The sequence below is a fragment of the Macaca nemestrina genome, chromosome 12 (assembly GCF_043159975.1).
Source record: "Macaca nemestrina isolate mMacNem1 chromosome 12, mMacNem.hap1, whole genome shotgun sequence".
Classification (NCBI taxonomy): Eukaryota; Metazoa; Chordata; class Mammalia; order Primates; family Cercopithecidae; genus Macaca; species Macaca nemestrina.
Genome location: NC_092136.1, coordinates 15831905 through 15839569, shown reverse-complemented (window position 1 = coordinate 15839569; position 7665 = coordinate 15831905).

The window sequence follows — 7665 nt, the reverse complement described above, 5'->3', positions numbered from 1 at the left end:
GCCAAGGCAGGAGGAAGGTTTGAGCTCAGGAGTTCGAGACTAGCTTGGGCAACAGTGAGATTTCATCTCTACAAAAAAATTTTTCAAAAATTTTCAGGTGCGATGGTGAGCACCTGTAGTCTCAGCTATCTGGCTGAGGCAGAAGGGTGACTTGAGCCCAGGACTTTAAGGTTGCAGTGAGCTATGATCACACCACTGCACTCCAGCCTGGGCAACAGAGTGAGACCCTCTGAAGGAAAAGGAAGGGAAGGGAAGGGGAAAGGGAAGGGGAAGGGAAGGGAAGGGAAGGGAAAGGGAAGGGGAAGGGAAGGGAAAGGGAAGGGGAAGGGAAGGGGAAAGGAAAGGGAAGGGAAGGGAAAGAAGAAGGGAAGGGGAAGGGAAAGGGAAAGGGAAAGGGAAGGGAAGGGGAAGGGAAAGGGAAGGGAAGGGAAAGGGAAGGGAGAGGGAAGGGGAAGGGAAGGAGAAAGGGAAGGGAAGGCCGGGCGCGGTGGCCCAAGCCTGTAATCCCAGCACTTTGGGAGGCCGAGACGGGCGGATCACGAGGTCAGGAGATCGAGACCATCCTGGCTAACACGGTGAAACCCCGTCTCTACTAAAAAATACAAAAAACTAAGCCGGGCGAGGCGGCGGGCGCCTGTAGTCCCAGCTACTCGGGAGGCTGAGGCAGGAGAATGGTGTGAACCCGGGAGGCGGAGCTTGCAGTGAGCTGAGATCCGGCCACTGCACTCCAGCCTGGGTGACAGAGTGAGACTCTGTCTCAAAAAAAAAAAAAAAAAAAGAAAGGGAAAGGAAGGGAAAGGGAAGGGGAAGGGAAGGAAAGGGGAAAGAGAAGGGCAGGGAAGGGGAAAGAGAAGGAAAGGGAAGGGAAGGGGAAAGGAAAAGGAGGAGGGATCATAGGGTTTGGCTATATCCCCACCCAAATCTCACCTTGCATTGTAATAATCCCCATGTGTCAAGGGTGGGGCCAGGTGGAGATAATTGAATCTACAGTTTCCCCCACGCTGTTTTCATGATGGTGAATAAGTCTCATGAGAGCTCATGGTTTTATAAATGGGAGTTCCCCTGCACAAGCTCTCTTGCCTGCCACCATGTAAGACATGACTTTATTCCTTATTCGCCTTCCACCATGATTGTGAGGCCTACCCCCATGATTGTGAGGCCTCCCCAGCCATGTGGAGCTGTGAGTCAATTAAATCTCTTTCCTTTATAAATTACCCAGTCTTGTGAAACACCTGAGGTCAGGAGTTTGAGAACAGCCTGGCCAAAATGGTGAAACCCCATCCCTACTAAAAATATAAAATTAGCCGGGCGTAATGAAACGCATCTGTAGTCCCACCTACTAGGGAGACTGAGGCAGAAGAATCAATTGAACCCAGGAGATGGAGGTTGCAGTGAGGCAGTGAGGCAGTGAGCCGTGATCATGCCACTGCACTCCAGCCTGGGTGACAGAACAAGATTCAATCTCAAAACAAAAAGAAAAATTTACCCAGTCTTGGATATGTATTAGCAGTGCAAAAATAAATTAATACAAGGGGAGAGGGAGAGAGGAAAGGAGGAGGAAAGGAGAGAAGAAGGAAAGAATTCCTAAATCAGGCTGGACACGGTGGCTCACGCCTGTAATCCCAGCACTTTGGGAGGCCGAGGAGGGTGGATCATTTGAAGTCTGGACTTTGAGACCAGCCTGGCCGACGTGAAACTTCATCTCTACCAATATACAAAAAAAATTAGCCAAGCATGGTGGCAGGAGCCTATAATCCCAGCTATTTGGGAGGCTGAGGCAGGAGAATCGCTTGAACCTGGGAGGCGGAGGTTGCAGTGAGTCGAAATCATGTCACTGCACTCCAGCCTGGGTGACAGAGTGAGACTCTATCTCAAAAAATAAAAATAAATAAAACAAAAATAAAAAGACACACACCCAGGCCGGGCGCGGTGGCTCAAGCCTGTAATCCCAGCACTTTGGGAGGCCGAGACGGGCGGATCACAAGGTCAGGAGATCGAGACCAGCCTGGCTAAATACGGTGAAACCCCATCTCTACTAAAAAATACAAAAAACTAGCCGGGTGAGGTGGCGGGCGCCTGTAGTCCCAGCTACTCGGGAGGCTGAGGCAGGAGAATGGCATAGACCCGGGAGGCGGAGCTTGCAGTGAGCTGAGATGCGGCCACTGCACTCCAGCCTGGGCGACAGAGCGAGACTCCGTCTCAAAAAAAAAAAAAAAAAAAAAAAAGACACACACCCTTTCACCTTTTTGCACTGCATCTAATCACATATAATGCTATGGGTTGTGGGGAATATAGCCACTCTTCTATCTGAAAACGTTACCATTGGAGGCACATAAATATTTAGATAAAGTGGTACATACATGGTTTGTAGGGCAAGAGTAGTTCCATTTTACAGGTTGAAACAAAGAAAAGTCTGTAACTGGAGAAGTGACCATGGGGCCTACATGTTCAAGTCGGGCAGAGCAAGGAGGGTGGCCCCCTGTTCCTCATCAGGCATTGAGGAGTGCGGGGCGAATTTTGGCTTTTCTGGAAGTGGGGCAGGCATTTTTACCCTCAGGAGAGGTGCATGGAAGCAGAAACAGCAGGTCAAAGCAAGAGACCACAATCTGAGTGGAGCCAAATTCACAGCTGAGTCAATAGTCCAAACCTGGCGTTTCCATTACAGAGCTGGCAACGGAGAATTGGAAACAAAGGTTAGAAATAGAAAGGTGGCAGAGAAAGCAGGTAAGCTGCTGTGCAAGAGTGGAAAAGACAGTAAGCGAGAGGGAAACTTCTGGAACCAGCATGCAGTTAAGGGGATTGGTTTGGGAATCAATCCAAATGTCTCTCTCAGGGTGAGATCAAAGAAATAGTTTGTAATACATCCGTACAATGGAATACCATGCAGTTGTAAGAAAGAATGAGATAGAGCTGCCTGCAATGACATGGAACAATGTCCATGCTACTTAATTAAGAAAAGAAATTAGGCCGGGCGTAGTGGCTCACGCCTGTAATCCCAGCACTTTGGGAGGCCGAGGCGGATGGCTCACTAGGTCAGGAGATTGAGACTCATCCTAGCTAACGTGGTGAAACCCCCTGTCTACTAAAAATACAAAAAAAATTAGCCGGGCGTGGTGACCGGTGCCTGTCCAGAGGCTGAGGCAGGAGAATGGTGTGAACCCGGGAAGCAGAGCTTGAAGTAAGCCGAGATCACGCCACTGCACTCCAGCCGGGGCGACAGAGGAAGACTCCCGTCTCAAAACACAGAAAAGAAATTATGGAAGAGTAGTAATTATGTGTGTGGGGAGAGGTGAAGTATATATGATTTTATAAATAGAGAGGCAAATCTAAAAGCATAATCTCAGAATTATTAACAGCAGTTTTGTCTGTGGTAACTTTTAATTTTGTAAGTGTCCAAGTTGTTAGAAAAGTTTTGTTTTGTTTTGTTTTGTTTTTTTAGATGGAGTTTTGCTCTTGTTGCCCAGGCTGGAGTGCAATGTCATGATCTCGGCTCACTGCAACCTCCACTTCCTGGGTTCAAGCTATTCTCCTGCCTCAGCCTCCCACGTACCTGGGATTATAGGCATGTGTCGCCAGGCCCATCTAATTTTTGTATTTTTAGTAGAGATGGGGTTTCACTATGTTGGCCAGGCTGGTCTCGAACTCCTGACCTTAGGTGATCTATCTGCCTTGGTCTCCCAAAGTGCTGAGATTATAGGCATGAGCCACCATGCCCGGCCAGAAAAGTTTAACAAAGCAAATATATGACATTGTAGTGATAACTTTGAAAGAATTATTTAATTTTATTTTAGACAGGGTCTCGTTCTGTCGCCCAGGCTGGAGTGCAACGGTGTGATCACGGCTCACTCCAGCCTCGAACTCCTAGGCTCAAGCAATCCTCCCACCTCAGCCTCTTGAGTAGCTGGGACTGCAGACATGCGCCACTGAGCCTGGCTAATTTTTTTATTTTTTGTGGAAACAAGGTTTTGCCATGTTGTCCAGGCTGGTCTCAAACTCCTGGGCTCAAACAATCCCCGTCTCAGCCTCCCAAAGTGCTGGGATTACAGGCATGAGCCACCGCACCCAGGAAAAGAATAATTTTAGGTATCTTTAGAAAAATGATTGAATGAACCAATTTAGAATATCTGTGAGTAGTCATCAAATGTATCTACTCTACCCGAAAAAGTTTTGTACTCCTAGGCCTGCCAGGGTCTGCAAATAGGGTGTGAGTTGGGTTTGGGGGTTTGTGTCTCAACACTTGTTTGAATCTTATCCCTGTCTTCATCTCTGATCCCCATCCACCTCCTCATACCAGTTAAAGACTGAAGGGAAGAGGAAGAGAAGAGGGTCGTTAGTAGAAGGGTACTGTGCATGAGGACTCTCTAGTGAGGTTCCCGGGAAGGTCCAGTCCCTGGAGAGTTGGGCAGGAAACAGCCCACGTGAATGAGTCAGGGCTGGTGAGAAAGGGAATCGGTGAAGTGGTTGGGGATACAGTGGGAACAGTAACCCCCCACAGCTCCCTCACTCATGGCTGCCAAACCTGTGCCCTTCTCCAGAGAACACTACTGTATTTGTAGGAAATAAGGGACAAAGTTCAGCCCATGGTCTGTTCTTACTTACAAAGCATCAACAGCCTCACAAAAGGGTGTGCCACCATATAATTCTCAAAATGGTAGAAACGTCATTCTCACACAAATACACAATGAGAACCTTCACAAGGTAACTGTCAGGATGACAAAGTTGGTTCAAAGAATGATTTGAGAAACCGGTGTGTGTGTGTGTGTGTGTGTGTGTGTGCACGCGTGCGTGCTGGAATAACACAGCTAAGTTAGCTACAAAACTGGCTATTGCCCTGCAGGCAATAGGAGGTAGGACTCGACTCCGGAGGTGGGGCTCAGATACCAACCAGATTGAGGACTAGCTAAAACAGGGCTGGGGCAGAAGCAGTTTTCCACAAGATTTGCCAGCCAGTCTGCCATGTCAGTTTACCATTGCCATGGAAACACCTGGGAGTCACTGCCCCTTTCCATGGCAATGACCTGATGATCCAAAAGTTCCTTTCCCTTCTCTAGAAATTTCTGCATAAACTGCTTCTTGTTTTTTATATTTTGTTTTGTTTTTTGTTTGCTTGTTTGTTTTTTAGAGACAGAGATTCGCTCTTGTTGCCCAGGCTGGAGTGCAATAGTGCGATCTCGGCTCACTGCAACCTCCACCTTCCGGTTTCAAGCGATTCTACAGTCTCAGCCTCCCGAATAGCTAGGATTGCAAGAGCCTGCCACCACACCCAGTTAATTTTTTGTATTTTTAGTAGCGAAGGGGTTTCTCCATGTTGGCCAGGCTGGTCTCAAACTCCTGACCTCAGGTGATTCACCCAACTCGGCCTCCCAAAGTGCTGGGATTATAGGCGTGAGCCACTGCGCCCTGCCCTAAACTGCTTTTTAATCTGCATACAATGGAAAGTGGGTATAAATACGACTGCAAAACTGCCCTGAGCTGCTGCTATTCTCTGCCTACAGAGTAGACCTCCTTTGCAGGAACAGTCACCGAGCTGTAACACTGCCTCTTCAATAAAACTGTTTTCTTCTACCTCTGGCTTGTCCTTGAATTCTTCCCTGGGCAAAGCTAAGAGCCCTCACCGGCTAAGCCCCATTTTGGGGCTCACCTGCCCTGCATCAAGACCATTACCTTTGGGATTATCATTATTATCTCATTCACATCTCTACCATACAAAGACCCTTTGCATCTTATCCATGTTTGATAGGTCAACATCTGACATTACAGACTCTGAGAGCTAATCTAGAAAAATAAGAAAGAGAAAATTCTATTCTTCTAGAATGGCATTTATCAACCAAGATTCCAAAGAAAGGACTGAGCCCTAATGCCCAGCGCATTCTTTGTTGATAATCAATCAACTTCTCTCCTCTGAAACTAGAATGGTGCTAGTTGTGTACTATCTGTGGGAGAGTTGAAAAAATAATCCCTCCAACCATTTTCTGTGTTCCAAGAATGGAGTGACCCTGATTTCTCAGAATTATTTTGCCCTGTTTCAAAGTTTTGGATAATTTTTCTTTTCTTTTTCGTTTTTTTGAGACAGCCTCACTCTGTCGCCCAGGCTGGAGTGCAGTGGCGCGATCTCAGCCCACTGCAACCTCCACCTCCTGGGTTCAAGCAATCCTCCCACCTCAGGCTCCCAAGTAGCTGGGACTACAGGAGTACACCACCATGCCTGGCTAATTTTTGTATCTTTAGTAGAGACGGGGTTTTGCTATGTTGACCAGGCTGATCTCGAACTCCTGACCTCAAGTGATCCACCCACCTCAGCCACCAAAGTGCTGGGATTACAGGCATGAGCCACCACGTCCAGTCAAAAAATTTTTCTTAAGAAGGAAAACTAAAGATGTTCAGTTTTTCACACTCTATAATGGGAGACAATTCAGCCACAGCAACTTGTACCTTCAGTATTAGAGGACTCACCTAGGAGAAAAACCTGATTAAAATGCTCTGAGTAGGAAGAGCTTTAGTGAGAACTTGAACCTCATTCAACATCAGGAAATTCACGGGGGAGAGAAGCCATGTGCACCTACAACATGAGGGAAGAGGGCTTCTGTGGGTTCAACTCTCCTCAGTCACCAGAAGGAAAAGTCCTTGTTACAGAGAAATCCTAGACCTGCTCCCAGTGGGAAGAGGACTGAATTCACAATCTTACAGTGATTGAATATCTCAACACCCACACTAGGGAGAAATTCTGCAAACATCCTGATTAAGTCAGTTTCAGCTCCAGCTTCAGCAGGCAGGGGAGACTTCACAAAGCAGACATCCTTTAAATGTCCAGAGTGCAGGAATGGCTTTGGCCAGAGAGCTATTATAGACCGCTGAAGGAGGTAGACCCACAAACTGGGAAAACCTCTCCACTGGGGCTTTTTCACCCCGGAACTTTGGCCCACAAAGCATTGTACTCTTGCAGCTGGACCCAGAATATTCCCTTTGCTGTCTGCTTCAGGTTAGCCTCTAGTATGTGCCAGTAATTTGTAAGGGTTAATAAAGAATTTTGGGGTAAAACAGACTTGGTCCACATCCTGGCTCTGTCACTTACTGGCTTTGTGATATTAGGTAGATCATTTAATTTCTCTGAGTCTCATTTTGTTAACTTGTTTAAGATGGGATTAATGTAGCACCTACTCCATAGGCGATGAGAATTAGGGAGACGATGAAAGTAAATGCGTGGTGAGCACTCAGTGAATGAGGTTGCTTTCCACCACCTTCTTTTCCTTTGGCTGACCCATTTCCCAGGATCCACACGCTCATGTTCCGTTTGAGCCCACCAGCTTGAGCACTGGGAATGGAGAAGTGTTGTTTTGTGTGCAGCTGTTCAAACGATGGCTCTGATGTTATATAACTTTCCCATGGTTTAGGAGGTTCCCAAGTGGCTTCAGAGAATAAAGCACGAAGCTGGGGAAGACTCTTTTTGGGTCTTGTCCAAGTACCCCCGAGGAGACACACAAATATTCTCCTGTTTCTGTCCTTGGTCAGTCCCTTAGAGTAGCAGTTCTGGTGGTAGCAACAAACTTTCCTGAATGCTCCAAATACAGTTAGAGGATAGGCCTACAGTAAGATGATGATGGAACATCATAGCTATATTAGGTCATCAGAGGTAGCCTCTTTGTTTTGCAGAGGAGGCAGAGTTAT